This window comes from Oryctolagus cuniculus, chromosome 10, assembly GCF_051225735.1.
Source record: "Oryctolagus cuniculus isolate XC-2025 breed Fujian yellow rabbit chromosome 10, ASM5122573v1, whole genome shotgun sequence".
NCBI lineage: Eukaryota > Metazoa > Chordata > Mammalia > Lagomorpha > Leporidae > Oryctolagus > Oryctolagus cuniculus.
In genome coordinates this window covers 98,985,363-99,001,361 of record NC_142876.1, presented here as the reverse complement: position 1 = coordinate 99,001,361, position 15,999 = coordinate 98,985,363, and positions in this window count along the sequence as shown.

Below are 15,999 nucleotides of genomic sequence, written 5' to 3'. Positions count from 1 at the left end.
CCCACACAGAGACTGTCTTCACAAAACCCCGAGAGGAAGGTGGCCTCACGGACCCATTTTCCACATGAGGCTGCAGAGGCCGGCGGTTGGTCTTGGGTCTCATGGCTTGTAGGAAGGGGAGCTGGCACCCAGATCTGCCAGAAATGTATGTTGTCAGTTAGCAAAAACTGGGAGCTCGAGTTGGGGGTGTGTCTCGCGTTCATCACAATTTGTTTCCTCCAGGTCGGGGGTTTGGGAGCCTGACTCGCTGCCCTGCGAACAGAATGCCAGCCCCGGATCGCCAGGGCCCTTGCGTCGCACCACCTGGTGTCCGTGTGCTTGAGGGTCTGCGACTATTCCCTAACCTCTGCTGTGACCTCTGCTTCGCCTGTGGTCCGAGCTGGCAAACTTCAGCGCAGATACAGCATGCGTGTCCAGCCTCTGCTCGTGCAGGTCACCGACGGCCTGGCATGCTGGGTTCTCAGGGCTGCCGGCCTCAAGGCTCAGGCCGGGGACAGCTGCCGGAGGGTGGGGGCAGCAGGGCCTCTGCAGATTGAGCGCTTCCCGCTGGGGCCCGGCTGAGCCTGGGATGGAGGCTTGGGATGGGAAATGGGACCAGTCTTCCAGAGGCCTGTGGCAGGGCTGGGGTTCAGAGGTCAGTGGCAGAGCCAAACTGGGCCTCAGGGTTAGGACAAAGTGGAGCTGAGGTCAGACACCAGCAATTTGGTCTTCACTCGTGCCAAGAAGTCAGGGGTCCAGACTTGGCCTGGAGTCAGGGGCCAGAGGGCAGGGTCTCTGCTCAGAAGCCCAAAATTCGAGCTGGGTTCAGGTCAGAGGTCAGGATCAGCCCAGTCCCGACTGGGCCACTGCTGCCGAGGAGAAGGCCCCCAAAGATCTGGAGGGCGTCCTGCTTCCTGGAGATGGCCGCCAGCAAGACAGGAATCCCAGGGTCAGGATGTGGCTGTGACCCAGTCCTTGGGAAGCCCTTTGCTCCAGCCCTGGTTGCCCTGGAGTATGGGCATCCCTGGTGCAGTGTCCATGCCAATCACGCTCACGGGGCCGCCTGCAGAGGGGAGGCTGAGCCTGCCGGCTGGTGTGGATCCATGGGGGGGCAGAACTGGGCCAAGGCTCTAGGGCCCCGGTTGCAGCCCAGGGAGCAGCCAGCAGGTGCACTGTTCTCCAGCAAGGCCAGGCCCACACAGCAGCCAATGGCAGGGCCGGGGCGGGGGCGGCCGAGCAGGAAGGGCAGGCAGGGCAGAGGGCAGGGTGCGAGGCGAGAGCTGGACCACAAGCTCCTCTGTTCTCGGCTCCCACGAGCCTGTCCTGTAGCGGGCCGGCCTCAGGCCTCCACCCCCTACCAGGCCCCTGACCCAAGGGGGTCCCCCTCTCCTCCAGGGGAGCCAGGAAGCCTCTGCCAACGGGGCAGCCAGGCCCCTGGGAGGGGTGGGGACAGGAATGGTGGCACTTAGGGCCCGTCCAGGCTGCGAGGCCTCCAGGGTTTGGCTGTGAAAGTCCAGCCGCCTCCTCCCGCTGAGCTATTAATACCCGGGGCGACCCACGCACCCTGGCTGGGAGGACGCCGAGTTCCTCAGGGGGCTAAAAACGGTCTGGGATGGGGGCGGGCCGGCCTCCTCCTTCTCTTCTCGTCACAGGAGCTGGGGCCCAAGGCCAGGCTGGCCTGGAAGGGGGCCTGGGCAGAGTGGAAGTGCGAGGGGTGGCTGAGCCCCGGCAGCAGCCTGAGGATCCCAGTGCAGGGAGATGGGCTGTCAGCCAGTGGGGACCGGCGGGCAGGGGCTTGCCGTGGGGTCAGCCGGGGACGCACTCGCTGCCCGGGGCTCTGGCCCCTTGCCCCTTTCCAGGCCCTGTCATCCCCCGGCTACAGTGTGGCTGGGGAGCCTGAGGACCGCTTGTCTCCTCCTGCCCGGAGAGCCTCGGTTGGCACAGCAGGCTCTGGTGGGCATTGACCTGCCAAGGCATGGCCACTCTGGTTCTGTTCCGCATGTGAAGTCCTGCTCGTACCAGCGGCACCACTGGATAGCCAAAGAATCGGAGGCTCGGTCGTCTCCACAGGGCCTGAGCTGGCTAGACTCAAGCCCTGTCGGAGCCCGGCTCCCTCCAGGTGCACAGCCCACTGGGCTGCCTGGACCAAGAGTGAGGAGCCTGCAGCAGTCACAGCTCGGTCACTGAGCCGCCAGCCTCAGAGTCGTTCCCTGCTCCTGGGGCTCGAGGGGACCGCCTCGGGCCTGGGCTGGTCCTCTGGGCTCACGACTGCTCATGGCCACCTGCTCCCTGCTGGGTCCCCACCTGTCTCACGACAGATGCTCCGTGGTCCAGACACAGACCCCAGAAGGGCGCACACTTGGCCAGGAGATTCCAGACGAGAAAGCGGCTGACAGGCCCCCCACGCCGGAAATCCCGACAGCTGCCTGGCTAACAGGTCCCGGGCACTGGGCCCTGACCCAGGGCAGGCGGCGGCCGTGTCAGGTGTCCAGAGAAGTTGGGGGAGGCGATGGCTGGAGCCAGGGGCCGCCTGCCTGTGGTTAGCAAGGCTGTCAACACCTCCTGGGGCTGCCAAGGCAGATGGGGCTAGGGGCTGGTGTTGGAGGGTGTGGGTCCTGCCCAGCCTGGAGGATCCAAGGCCAGACACAGTCTCTGGTCAGGCCTAGCCTGGCCTTGAGGGTTCTAAAGAGAGGGACAGGTCCTGTCCTAAGAAGTCTGAGAGGGGAGGCAGACCCTATCTGAGAGTCTGCGGGGGGAGGCAGGGTCAATCCTGAGAGTCTGAGGGGGGAGGCAGCCTTGTCCTGAGGCATCAGGGAGAGAAGCACAGGCCTGCAGTGAGCTGAGGGAGTCCTGGCCCTGCCGGGAGGATCTGAGGAAGGGCCTGGCCTGGCCTGGGAGCTGGGGGAATGGCTGGGTCAGCTGCTGGAGAGGGAGGTGTGGGGCGTGGCAAGCCTGACTTCACTTCCCCTTGCGGGAAATGAGGCGGCTTAGCAGAGCCCGCATCGTCCTCTGCCCCGGGGATGGTCCGCGCCTCTGTGCTGGGAGGGGGACACTGGCCACTTCGGAGCCCTCCCACGCTCTGTCTTAGCCCCAGTCCCTGCAGGCCCAGCCCCTGCACCATAGCCGCTTGGGCTCCTCTCCCGTCTCAGCCGCCTCTGGCGCTCAGCTGGGCCTCTGGCTGCTCCCTCCTTGCCGACTCCCCACATTCTCTGGGTCCCTCTATGTTGTTTTTACAGATTTATTTATTGATTTGAAAGGAGAGGAAGAGGGAGGAGGAAGCGGAGGGAGAGGGGAAATGGGGAGGGGCAGGAGAGGGAGAGAAGGGGGGGAATCTTCTATCCACTGATTCAGTTCCCCAAATGGCCACAACAACCGGGCTGGGAGAAGCCAGGAACCAGGAGCCAGAAACTCCATTCCAGGTGGCAGGAGCCCAAGCACTTGGGCCATCTTCCACTGCCTTCCCAGGTGCATTAGCAGGGAGCTGGTTTGGAAGCGGAGCAGCCAGATCTCCAACTGGTGCTCTGAAATGGGATGCCAGTGCTGTAGGTGGTGGCTGAACCGCTGTGCCGCGGCGCCAGCCCCAGCTGCTCTGTTCTGTCTTTCTGTTGAGCGCCTGTCCCTTGGTTTGGGCTCCGGCAGGCCGGCTCTCTGACTTAGGAGCTGTCCCCGCCCCTCTTGTTCTGCAGCTGCACTTGTGTCTCCTGGTCCCCTCCTATCTCTGCCTCCCTCTGATCGGTCTCAGATCATCTCAGCGTCTCCGTCACAGGACACCTGCTCAGACGTCTGGTCCAGCGTCTGCTCACCGGGCCCCCCCAGGAGCGCAGGCGATGCTTGTCATCTCACCCTTGGCCCAGGTCCAGGGTTGCTGCTGCGATTCCCAGAAGGCCGATGGCACGTGCTTGTGTGTCCCTTGGGCCCCCTGCTCAGGCCACTGGTTCTGGTCCCCAGCCAGGCTCCCACCTCCCAGGGCCCGCAGTTCAAATTTCACCCTCCATTTAGGCCTGTGTGACCCTGGATGGGTTTCTTAATTGTTTTCATTTTATTTGGAAGGAAGAGAATCTGAGACAGACATCTCCCATCTCCTGGTTCATTCCCCAAACGCTCGCAATGGCCAAGGGTAGACCAGGCTGAAGTCAGGAGCCTCGCTCTCCATCCAGGTCTCCCACGGGGATGCAGGGGTCCAAGCCCTTGGGCCGTCCGCTGCCCCCTCCCAGGGACACGAGCAGGGAGCTGGATCGGAAGCAGAGTGGCTGGGCATCACAGGCAGCGGCTTCACTGGCTGTGCCACAAGGCCGGCCCGTGAGAGTCTTAACCACCGAGCCAGTGCCCACCCCCTGGGTTTCCTCTTCTACAGAGTGGGCCTATTGCAGGGCCCACTTCAGCAGGTGGCAGGGTTAGAGGTCAGTGCACACAGCAGGCATCTGGCATTGTGCCCAGCACAGAGCGGAGCTCAGCAGAGGCTCCTGGGGCCACGTTGGGTTGAGTGGGGGCTGGACTAAGTCTCTCCTGCTTGTCCCCAGGTGCACCCTGCATCTAGGACCTTCCTGCTGGGCAGAAGACACGCCCACACCGGGGACCTTCCTGTCCCCAGAGTCCGTCTAAATTGTACACAGAAACGCTCACCAAATTAATTACCACTGGCTTGGGGATATATTTTTTAAGGAGACATTTTTCCAGGGGGAAAGACACGCAGGAGCTATAATTAGTCGGGAAGAGGACGGAAGAGTGGAGTGTGAATCACCAGCCCCAGCGACAGACGGGGAGAGCCAAGCGGAAGTTCCCCCGGAGGCCGCTGGGGCGGGGGCGGTGAGTGTCGCCCCCCACAGACGGGGGTCCTTGAACACCAGGCCTTGGCCTGCCTCCCGCAAGTGTCCTTTTGCCGCACCCCTGACACCCCCTTCAGGGTCCCGCCTCTCCTGTCCCCTTCCCCGGCCTGCTCTGACCATCCCTAAGGTCCCTGGGTGGGGAGATTTGCAGCTTGGATGAGGTGGGACACACTGGAGAGGGTTTGACCCACCAGGGATTTGGAATCGTCTTAACCAGCCCCTCACCATCCATCCGTCCATTTGTCTGTCCATCCGTCCGTCCATCCACCCATCCACACACTTGCTCACCAAATGTACTGCACTAAGGCCACGCTGCTATGAATGGAGTGGCCTCTCGCCTGTCCGTTGTCACCTGGGCAGGGCTCTGGGCCACCAAGGTGCCCACAAGCAGGCTCACTGTGACTGAGTTCAGTTCCTGACAGGAGAGGCAACAGCAGGAAACCCAAAGTGGCCCCTGACCCAGCCTGGCGGTGCTCGGGGCAGGCAGCAGCGTGCCAGTGGCCGTCACACCAGGACTCCGTGTGGCTCTGTGTGTTGGGCTGGGGGTGGCCGGAGTCAGGGGAGAGGCTTCAGGAGAGAGAAGCAGCTCGGGCCAGGCCAGTCCGACGCCTGCTTCTCCCGTGTCTCTTGGGGGCACTGCTGACCACATGCCTGGTGCTTAGAGACCCCCCGCTAGTCCTCAATGTCTGGGGCATCGCCCCGAGGTTGCCCCTGCCTGAGCAGTCAGCGCCCCAAGAGCCCAGGCCCCGGGTCGCTCCCTCCTGCCCTCTGCTCCCGCTGCCCCGCTCTCTCCAGGGGTCCTAGCTCAGGCGTCGGGGTCACACTGGAGCAGGGTGGCCTGGGGCTGAGAGCAGAGGTCCTGAGTCCCCAGGGAGGGGGCTTCTGCCCCTGGGGGAAGATGGCATCCTTTGCACAGAGTGCTTCCTCCTATCCCCAGGCCAGACAAAGCCTCCGAACCCCAGACTGCGCCTCGGCCACACCGGAGATTGCTAGGGAACAGGGGCTCGGCTCTCCCGCCTGCATCGTGTCCCCAGAGAGCCCTTGGTGGGGGCACTCCCCAGCGCCAGGAGTGAGTGCCCCAGCAAGGGACTCCTGACACACCTACCCTCCCACCCCCAGGCCCCAGGCCCACATCCAAGGCTCAGGGCAGGGACAGGGAGGCTGGGGTGTGAAGAGGGGTGTGGGGGGCAGAGGAGGGGTGACCTGGACTCTCCCACAGACCCTTCCAGAAGGACTCGGGCCCCTAGGGAAATTATTACATTACCTCAAGGGAGACAGGAGAGCACGGCTTTTCCCTTTGTGTCCTGAACGTTTGCTGATTGCTCTGGGACTCTGTTTTTCTTTTAGAAGAAAATCATCAAATGTTAAGAACAAACATGGGGCTGGCGTTTGGCTCAGTGACACTGGCATCCCTTATGGGTGGTTCTTCTTCTGATCCAACTCCCTGCTAATGCACCTGGGAAAGCAGCGGAGGATGGCCCAAGTGCTGGGCCCCTGCACCCACGTGGGAGACCCGGAAGGAGTTTCTGGCTCCTTGCTTTGACCTGGCCAAGCCCTGGTCATTTGCAGCCATTTGGGGACTGAACCAGCAGATGGAAGACCTCTCTCTTTCTCTCTGTATCCCTCTTTGTGACTCTGCCTTTCAGGTAAATAAATAAATCTTTTTGTTTTAAAAAAAAATAAAGACAGAACCCAATGATAATAACACGAGGCAAGCACCTCGCTCAGCCTCCCGTGTCTGGGAAGAGGCCCGTGCCCTGGGGAAGGGGATGGCCACCGCAGGCCACACTGCCCTCAGAGCCAGAGTGGGTGTCACCAGGGTGGGCCCAGGGGTGCGTTTTAGGGTCCAAATGAGGCAGAGGACGCTTGGTGGGGATTCTCCCACTTGGCGTTCCCCCAGGTTCTGTGGGGTGCGCGCCGTCTCGCCGTCTGCTGTGGTTGGAATAGTTGGTCCCTGAACTTACGCGGAAGTGTAAACCCAGAGTCTTAAGTTAGTTTTATTGAGAGGGGGGAACTTGATCCTATGTGGCGCTTACAGGTGGCGCCTCTGGGACGTGGCCAGGCTGGGTTAGGTCGCCAGGGTCCAAGGAGAACGCGGCCAGCTCCTGCTGCAGCTCTTGCCCTGTGATGCACCGTACCCTGAAGAGGCCAAACCCGGGGGCTGCCTGCTCAAGAGCTGCAGCCTCCAAGCCCATGAGCCAAAATAAGGTCCTTTGGTTGATAACGAAGGCCACCTCCCGTCCCACGCTACAGTGACGCAAGCCTGGCCGACAGAACTCCTCCTGCCCAGCGGCTGAGCCGGGTGGGGCAGAGCCTCCCCTGCTGGCGGCCAGCACACGGGCACCGACGAGAGGCACGCAGTCTGCTTCCTGGACGCCCAGGCTGTTCTGCACGCCCTGCCTGCCCAGCCCTGCCTGGTCGGGCTGAGGGCACAGCCATGGGGTCGAGGCAGGGCCCGACAGGCACGTCACCGGCATCCACATCAGGCAACTCCCTCACCCAGCCTGCAATGCATCTGCCCAGCAGCCCCCGGCCCCGGGTCTGGCCCTGTGATGGACACTGGGTCCTCCAAAATGATTTCCACACAGACCAGCACCTGCGCGGCAGAGCCGGGACAGGGGAAGACAACGGGGAACAATCCAAACCTGCATCCCTGGCCGGTTCTGCGAGCAAAACCCTCGGAGCCACTTCCACCTGACAGCCTGGGAGGGGCCTTTGAAGTCGATCCATAGCCTTGTCTGTGGGAGCTAGCCCCCACCCTGCCTCTGCGGAGAGGCACGCAGGGGCCGCGGCTCACGGACCGGACCGGCATCCTGGTGACCGAAGGCTGGGTAACGGCGAAGGCGGGGGCCCCCCAGGAGGCACCGCAGAGCCTTCCTCCCGTGTGTCCCCCTTCAGACCAGGGCCTCTAAGGGCCTTGCCAGGAAGGGACCCGCAGCGCAGGTGGACAGCCAGCTTCCCTGGGGCCAGTGGATCTCACGTGCCTGGGCCCAGGTCCTCGGCTGGCCCAGGGAGCTCTCTGAAGGTCACACAGGGTTCTTCCTCTGCAGGACACTGGGGCCGTTTGTCAGGGAGATAAGCGGTGGCCAGAGGGCAGAGCTGGCGGAAGAAGCCGTCTGGAGCAGATAACCTGGGGTCACTCAGAGGGCACCGCAGCCTCCTGTCCCCTCCCAGACAGCCCTCCTGCCCTGACGCTCTGCCCCCACTCAGGCTGTCCCGTCTTCCCTCTCTGGGCTCCAGCCTGCGGGACCCTGCGGTTCTGCATCGTGCAGGAAACAGAGGGGCCTGGGCGGTGGCATGGAGCGCGGGGTCCTGATCCCGAATCCACACGCCCCGCCGTGTAGGGCCCCACGTGCCTGCCCTTGCCAGGTGTGGCCTCTGTCCTGTTCCCACCACCCTGGGCGCTCTGTCCTCCTCTGTCCAGCTGGAGACAATGGCCAGCTGGTGCCACTGGTCCTGGTGCCACAGCCACACCGCTGGGAAGTGGCCTGGGGCCTTTCTGTCCACTGCCACTGTCAGAAGGTTGTAGACTATGCTGGGAAGAGACAGGGGTGTGGCTGGAGAAGGGGAGGGCCTCCCTGAGGAGGGAGCCAGTGCACGGGACAGTCATACAGAAAGGGCCCATGGACATATTGGCATATCAGGCGAGGCTTCTATAGCCAGAGGGGCCCTTCATTGAGTCTGGCCAGGGACCTCATTCTCTCCCCCTGGCTGGACTCTGGAACCCAGAGCTGCCTCCATCATAGGGGTGCCCTCCCCGAACCCAGAGTCTCCCCCTGCCTCCGGGCACCCACCTGGGGTCAGGCTGACCCATGGGACTGCGGCCTCACTCAGGCTGTGCTTCCAATTTGGCTTGGTTGAACTTGAGCAGGATGGGACAAAGAGCCGCTGGCCTTGATGTCCACACCGCGGGCCTGTGGGAGGACGGAGGTTTCCGGGGCCGCAGCAGTGCCCAAGGTGGGCACGGGGCCAGAGGACAGAAAGGATGCCAGCCTGGGAGGGTGGGTGTGGGTGGCAGAGCGGGGCAGGCTGCTCCCTCCCAAGCAGGGCCTCCCTGTCTCTGCCGCTTGCCCAGGGCCTGGGAGACAGCAGCCAGGAGAGCCAGCGCCTTTTGCCCCAGTCGGTGGCCTTGGGTCAGCTGGGACCCTCGGCCAGGCTCAGTTTTTCTATCTGCTACATGGTGCAGGCCCTGCGGGTGCCCACCTGTGGAACCATGGAGACTCCCACCAGCAGCTGCAGGGTTCCCATTGAAAGGAGGCTGCCTAAGGGTCGCTGGTCCGCCTTGAGTGGGACTGCCAGAGGGAGCACCCTCCAGGACACCGCCTGGCCCGTCCCAGGGCTGTCATTCATCAGAGAGCCCTGGTCCTGACCACATCCTCCGAGGAGGACATGAACTTCCCGCTGAGCCCCTGAGAGCCTGGGCACCGGCCTTGGGTGGCACAGCCTGGAGCCTCGGGCGGCACGGGGTGTCCAGTTCCCAGCCAGAGAGGAGCTCGGGGGCTCCAGGGGGGAGCTGGGGGCTGGGCTGCCTGGGGTCCCACCGGCCCCAGGCCACCATGACACAGCACTCGTCCTTGGACGCCTCAGCCCTTCATCGTCTGGGCGGCAAAAACGCTTCTGTGTATTTGACGGAGCCACAGCAGTGCCCCGAGAGAGCGGACCCTTCCAGCCGGCCCAGGACAGATCTGAAGGGGCTCTCGAGAGAGGGGGGCTGGCCTGGTGGGGGCTGCACAAGGACTTGGAGGAGAGGCTGAGCTGCGAGCAGCCCTCGACAGGAGTTGAGCTGAGGTGCAGACAGCACACAGACTCCTGGCCCTGTGGAGGGAAGCCCAGGCTGGCTGCACCTCTCTCCAGCCTCAGTAGCCTCCGCTGCTGGGCCTGCCTAAGCCTGGGCCCGAGGCTGGCGACCGAGGGCTGTGTTGGAGCAGTGGCACTGACCTGGACCCAGAAGATACCTGAACCCCATCCCCCACCTCTACCGTAGCATCAGCAGACGCCCCAGGGGTCCCGCAGGTGGCAGCCTGCTGTGCCCTTTGACCTCTGGACCTGGAATGAGTGTAGGAAAGGGACCAGCGTGGACCTGAGGGAGGTGAAACTGCTCAGAGCCCAGGCCTTGTCCCTCTGATTCCCTGCCCCGGGCTGGGCTGGGGAAAACGCTGGACGCCAGGGATCCTGAGACTTGGGGTGTCAGCTGGGCCAGGACTGGGCGGGAGAGCACCCACGGCCTACCCCATGCAGCTTGCTGTGGGCCCAGGCTGAGCCCCACCCCTGTCAGCAGGGCAGCTGTCCCCTTCCCTAGGTCACCCTGGAGCTCTGTGGAGGGGTGCCAGGGGCAGGCAGGCTCTGGGCAGGGCTGGGCTGGGCATTTCCTGCTGACGGGTGCCAGCTCCAGTGCCCTGAAGGGCCGATTCTGTCATCTTAGTCAGAGGAAGTGAGGCAGGCGAGTGGGCAAGGTGTGTGCAGCCCCGCGGGGCCGGGCAGGGACTGCGCGGCGAGCCTGGCTCTGCAGGTGTCCCACACCCACACGTGCCACGCCCGCCCTCACCAGCCAGCTCCTGCCCAGCCCTGGGCCCCAGCAGCCCGGACCCCCTTGCTGAGTCTGCTCTGCCCCTCGCCTGCCTTGGGGTCCACACAGTCATTTTCCCTCTCTGAGCCTCAAGGTCGTCATCTGTGATGGGGTGGGGGGATCGTGGGACCCACGGGCCCCCAGCAGGTAGGAGCCACCCTCCCATTCCAGCCTCCTTGAGCAGAGGGGGTGGGCCCGGCCCACAGTAGCAGGGCTGGCAAGAAAGCTTCGTGCTGTGTAGGTGTGCCCGAGGGTGGTCCCCGGACCACCGGGTCCCAACCGTGCCACCTGAGTCCACATTGGCTGGTGTGGCCCAGCAGACTGAGCCCCCTGCCCTGGGTGGTGAGCACCTACACCATCGCCTTCTGCAGGCTCCAGGGGCTGTGGGCACCTGCCAGGAGGCTACCACCCTGTCCCCCTGCCCCTGCTACTCAAGCTAAGGAGGCTTGGGCCCCTGGCAGCTGGATTCTCGGCCTTGTTTTCTGACTCAGCTGTGCCCACAAAGGTCGGGAGGTGCAGCCTCCGTCTTGGCCCCAGACTGGCACCTCTTCTCCAAGAGCAAGATGAAGCTGCCCACGCCCCTCCCTTCAGGAAGCGCGAGCGAATCCTGGCCATGGAAGGAGCAGGAAGCAGGCTCTGTGCGGAGGAGAGAAGCTGCTCTGGGCAGAGCCCACAGTAGCTGAGGCTAGCCCAGTGGTGAGCAAAGACGGCCCTGGGCTAGCTCACATCGTGGAAGAAGGCGCCCTATCCCGCTCCACCCCAGGGCTCCCTCCTGGGGGCAGAGAGACAATGGGACGTCCCCAAGCTGAGGGTGGCCAGCTTGGACGGAGCCTGGAAACCAGTCCCCACCTCACCCCGCACCCCACTTTGCAAGGCTCCGGTGAGGCAGGCGGAGGCCCGTGGGACTCGTGTGCAGGCGGCGGCCGGGGAGAAGGTCCCAGCCTCCCTGCCTGCCCTGGCGGGGCTGGGCGGGGGCAGCGGCTGGGGCGGGCGGGCTGTTGATCCAGCCCAACAATGATGAAACGGCCCCTTTGTCCTGCGGCGCCAAAGTTGCTGTGACTGGAGGAGGCGTGACGTGAAAGGGTCATTGTTCCCACTTGGGCAGCCACTCAGGGAGCTGGAGGACCGGCCCAGAGCGGGCTTCCTGCCAGGCTGCAGCCCTGCCTGCTGCCTGCGGCCTTCGTGGTCGGGGTGTCCTGGGCTCTCAGCCCGGCACAGGTGTCCCTCCCCACCGTGCTGTCCCCTCTGTCCCCGGGTCTGCAGTCACCATGCACCAGAGCACGGGGCAGGTGCGCACCCAGCACTGGGCTCTGCTCTTCACATCCGGGTGATCCCTGCTCGCACCACAGGGGCTGAGGGTGGGAGGCACAGCAGTGCTGTATCCCAGGGCAAGGAGGCTGCCAGTGGGACTCTCGTCCCCATGCTGTGGCCTCAGGAACATCTTCCCGCCCTCACTCCCACACCTGGGGGATTGGGCGGAAGAGGGCCAGAGAAGGGAAGCTGGCGGCCCCAGGCCACCCAGCAGGCGCTGACCTCCTGGCTGCACCGTGCCCTCCTGGCCTCCCACGCCCGCAGGAGCCTGACCGAACAGCCTCCGCCCCGGCCTCCCACAGGTCCAGCCCCTCCCCCTACATTTGCAGCCATCCTCCACCCTGAGGCTCAGGAGCGGCCGCTCCTGGCCTAGCTGGGGTGCCCAGAAGGATCCCCCCACCCCTCCTCGGGCTCTCCACGGCCCCCAGGAGCGGGCAGCAGGCCCAGCCTGACCCTGGCTCAGCAAAGCCTCCCCCAGCCCAGAGGAGGTGCTGGCTCTTTTTTTCCCTAGAGGGACGGAGCTAATTAACCGAAAGGGTTTAATTAATCAATTAGCGTGGCCTCCAGACCCCTCCACTCTGCTGTGGCAGTGGCAGATCTTTCTAAACAGACCCTTCTCGGCTGGAGCCCAGCCAAGAGGTGGCGGGCGCTCCGGGTGGGCACAGAGGCGGCCAGGACGGCGGCAGGGGCAGGAGACTGGTCAGGGGCGCAGAGGGCCTCAGCCCCGCCTGCTTGGCATCTCTACAGGCCTGGGCAGGTGTAGAATCACTGTGACCTGGACCCAGAAGGTGACACAGGGGCCTAGTCCTCCAGGGAGTCAGCCACACCTCCCTGTGCACAGGTCACACAGGCCTGACCCCAGAGCAGGGCAGGCTCCCAGAGAGGGCCCCAGACCTACAGCCCGAGGGGCTGATGATGCCCACCGGGACCCAGTACCCTGGTGGTGGTGGTGGGGGCAGAATCCCAGCTGGGGAAGGAGGCTAGGAAAGGCTTCCTGGAGGAAGAGGCATTTGAGCGATGCTCAGGGAAAGATGAGACAGAGGTGTCAAACAGAAGCAGGGGTAGGGGGGTGGAGGAGGAAGACAGCACAGGTGCCTATCCTGACCCTGCTCCTGCACCCTGCACGCTCTAGAATGGCCTCCTCCCGCACAGCCTTCCTCCCGGGGCGGGGGGTGGAGGCCAGCTCTTCTCCTCTGCCTCCCCTGCCCAGCCCAGGTCCCCCACACTTGCACCTTCATCCTTCCCCAAGGAGGCTCCGGCTCCTTCTTCCCAGCTGCTGCTTCCCCCTTCCCCAGGTGACGCAGGGGTGAAAGAGGGTCAGAGGCCCAGGGAGAGTCAGAGCCGTGCCCGGACCCCAGCGCGGCTCCTTCCCGGCACGCGTCTCCCCTTCCTCAGCTGCCCACAGGCTAACCTGACCCCTCCCTCCGAGGGCTGTTGGGAGTTAATCGGCGCAGCTGCAGGATGTGTGTTATGATCGTTACTGCTCTCACTGCTGTTGGAGCTGCCAGAGCACCAGGGTGGCAGCCCGGCTCCCAGGCGGGGCCGGCCAGGAGGGGCCGTGCCGGCACGTGGCTGGGCCCTAGTGAGTGTCTGGCCCAGTGACTCTAAGCTCTGCACCAGCCAAGGGAGCAGCCAAACACACGGTCCTGCTTTCCTTGCTGAAGCCAGTTCAGAAAAACGAAAATCGGAGTGCAGGTGCTTGTCCTGGAAACATCCCGTCTGAGCTGGGCGCAGGGAGGGAAGCCGAGATCCTACCTCAAGACTCCCTGCCCCCAGGGGCTGCGGAACCAGGACGAGGGGAGACCCCCACTCTGAGAGCCCCGCCATGCGCGAGACACACTCCGTCCCTCCACGCAGGGGCCTGGGGACAGCTCCAGCAGGTCAACCCCCAGGATTTCCAGCCTCAGCCCCAGCTCCTCTGCGGGGGTGCAGAGGGTACCTGTGGACCCACGCATCCCCTGGCCATGCCCAGCCTTCTGCCCGGCCTGGAGACTGGCATTCAGGCGCAGGCCGCACCGTGGGCCCGAGTCCTGCTGGACCTGCCGACGAGTGCTTCTCGCACTTTCTCCTGTTGCTCACAAATGGTCCAGCCCTCCTGACCCCTCTGGAGCGCCGGTCCTAACCTCCTCGGTGTCCCAACCCACACACTTGCCCTGCTGGCTCCCTTGTGCTCAACGACCAACGGGTCTCCATGGTGACGCTCAGACCCTGCCAACCCCTCCAGAGGCTCCTGCCTGGCCCCCAAGCCCCGAGGAAGGGCTCTGTGGCTTCTCCCGCAGCCATGAGGCCAGAGGGTCAGGCGTGGGTATGGAGGGGGCGAGTGAAGACCCCACACAGCACAGCAGCTGCAGGGTGGGAAACACCCCAGAGATGGGCGACAGAGCAGCCCTGGGCGCGGGGGGTGAGGTGGGGGGCTGGTCACCTTGGCAAAGAGGGGCTCTGGCCGGGGCTACAGTCCTGTGTCACCAGTCGGGGCTCACCTTGTCCAGGCCGCGACCTGGGGACCGAGGCCTCCAGGAGTTCCCAGGGATGGTCTCTAATGGCCGCTGACGTCAGCCGGGACGCACCCTGAGGAGAGGAGTCCCAGTCAGAGGCAGGTGGCTTCTCGGCTGCCACGGGACCTGCTTGGGCTTGTCCAGTCTGAGAGCCAAGGAGAGGCTCTGTGTGTGTGTGGTCCCCAGACAGCCAGAAGGAGACAGCTCCCAGCCTGATGGAGGAGGCAAGGCCAGGGCCCGGTGCAGATTCAGGGCTGTGGGGTGGCCTAGCTTCTCCCCTGACCTGGTCTACAACATGCAGCTGGGCGCCATCCTAGGAGGCCTCTGAGCAGGGCTGGGAGGGCTGTGTCCTTGGGGGGCACCCAGACCAAGCAGGAGGAACACAGTCCAAGGCCGGCGCCGCGGCTCACTAGGCGGCTAATCCTCCGCCTTGCGGCGCCGGCACATCGGGTTCTAGTCCCGGTCGGGGCGCCAGATTCTGTCCCGGTTGCCTCTCTTCCAGGCCAGCTCTCTGCTGTGGCCAGGGAGTGCAGTGGAGGATGGCCCAGGTGCTTGGGCCCTGCACCCCATGGGAGACCAGGAAAAGCACCTGGCTCCTGGCTCCTGCCATCGGATCAGCGCGGTACACCAGCCACAGCGCGCTGGCCGCGGCAGCCATTGGAGGGTGAGCCAACGGCAAAGGAAGACCTTTCTCTCTGTCTCTCTCTCTCACTGTCCACTCTGCCTGCCAAAAAAAAAAAAAAAAAAAAAAAAAAAAAAAGGAACACAGTCCAAGAGCAGGACCCAGGCAGCCCCTCAGTAGGCTGCCCAGAGGTGAACAGAGACAGCTGGCTCTCCAGGGGCCCTCTGGCTTCTGCGAGGCCTTGGGCGCCTCAGCCACATCCATACTGGATGTAGAGCAGCCCAGGGCAGGCAGGGCACTAAGCAGTGGTGCCCAGCACCGAGCGAGGCCCACCGTTGTTCACCAGGCACAGTTAGGCCCGAAACAGGCAGCGCCTGCCCCACCCCCAGGCTCAGCGGGGACACCCCGGGGAAATGCTGCTTTCTGGGGTCTCCTTGTCATACTTCTTTCAAGTGACCACGCCACAGGGCCCTGAGTACTCCTTGCTGTACTGCCTACACCACTGCTGTGCCTGCACCTGGTTCACGTGTCAGAGGACATGTTGAGGGCCCCGTCACCCTGCCACCCCGCCTGACAGCACGGGAGTGTTCCTTGGGGCCTGCCCAGCCGGCACAGGAAATGGCTGCTGGATGAATGTGCCAGTGAGTAAGCGACGCAGCTAAGACGTGGGTGAGGAGATCCCAGGCCTGGGGACAGAACCAGGGACCCAGGGGGCAAAGGGAGGGTGGGGAGGGGAGTGACAGATAGAACGGAGGGTGGAGATGGAGGGCAGCTGGGTGTCAGGGCCTCTGTCCAGGATGGCCTGGAATGGGTAGAGTCCCTGGCGGCAAAGCAGAGCAGGAGCCCAGTGGGGGAGCCTGGGATCCCTGGGTGGGGACCCGCCGGCCGTGAGAGACAGAGGCCCAGCCCAAGGTCACTGAGGGAGGACTCAGGGCTACGGCACCCGGGGGGGACGCTACCACGCACAGTACTGAGATGGAATCTCTAGAGAGGGCGGCCCTGAGGGTCAGCGAGACCGCTGGGCTGACTGCAGGCAGGGGAGCTGTGTACCAGGATTGGCCAACTTCGTGCACCCCCGAGCCCCAGTCCTCAGCCGGGGGAGCCAGCTAAGGCGGCGGCTGCTCTCCCACCCCGTCCTGTGCTTGGGCACGCTGGCACTGCCAGGCGCACACCCGGCCGCCGAGGGCCCAGCCCCCAGCC